The sequence below is a fragment of the Octopus bimaculoides genome, chromosome 26 (assembly GCF_001194135.2).
Source record: "Octopus bimaculoides isolate UCB-OBI-ISO-001 chromosome 26, ASM119413v2, whole genome shotgun sequence".
NCBI classification, from domain to species: Eukaryota; Metazoa; Mollusca; class Cephalopoda; order Octopoda; family Octopodidae; genus Octopus; species Octopus bimaculoides.
Genome location: NC_069006.1, coordinates 1,992,613 through 1,993,204, shown reverse-complemented (window position 1 = coordinate 1,993,204; position 592 = coordinate 1,992,613).

The following is a 592-nucleotide window of genomic DNA, read 5'->3' as shown; positions in this document are numbered from 1 at the left end:
CCGTTGATTAATTTGTTTATTTTATAACTAAAATGACCAAAACCACAATATACAGATGCTTATGGCATACCATGTCATATTAACAATTAAGGTTACAAATATAAAGTACATTTAGCAATTGGAGAATGTACAGAAACTTACAGCTGTTTCGGCCTAGCGTTGGCATGCCCCATTCTATCTCTATAGCTTCTGTGCGCCGGAGTGATTATCAGATGAAAATGATGTAAGGGGGGTACATGTATGATTCGCTAGGCCTATAAATGTGTGTGTGTGTGTGTGTGTGTGTGTGTAAAAAGGTTGAATTAAATTTTGTCCTTTAATTTGGAAGATTCCAAAAACAATTTCTAATATAGATTCTTCATATTTTGCTGGTAGTTTACTGGCGTAAGTTTGTGAATATGAAAATAATACTTGTATATGGTGTGTTGTGAAGGGGATCCCATAAAACCCAGCAAATTTGTTTAAAATGGAGAAGAGATGTTAAAATGTAGGAGAATTTTAATTCATGCAGACGATCGTTTCGAACAGCGATACAAAAACCGTACAAATTCATGGTTGAATAGAAATAATTCGTTCGCCTAAAATTCTTTTA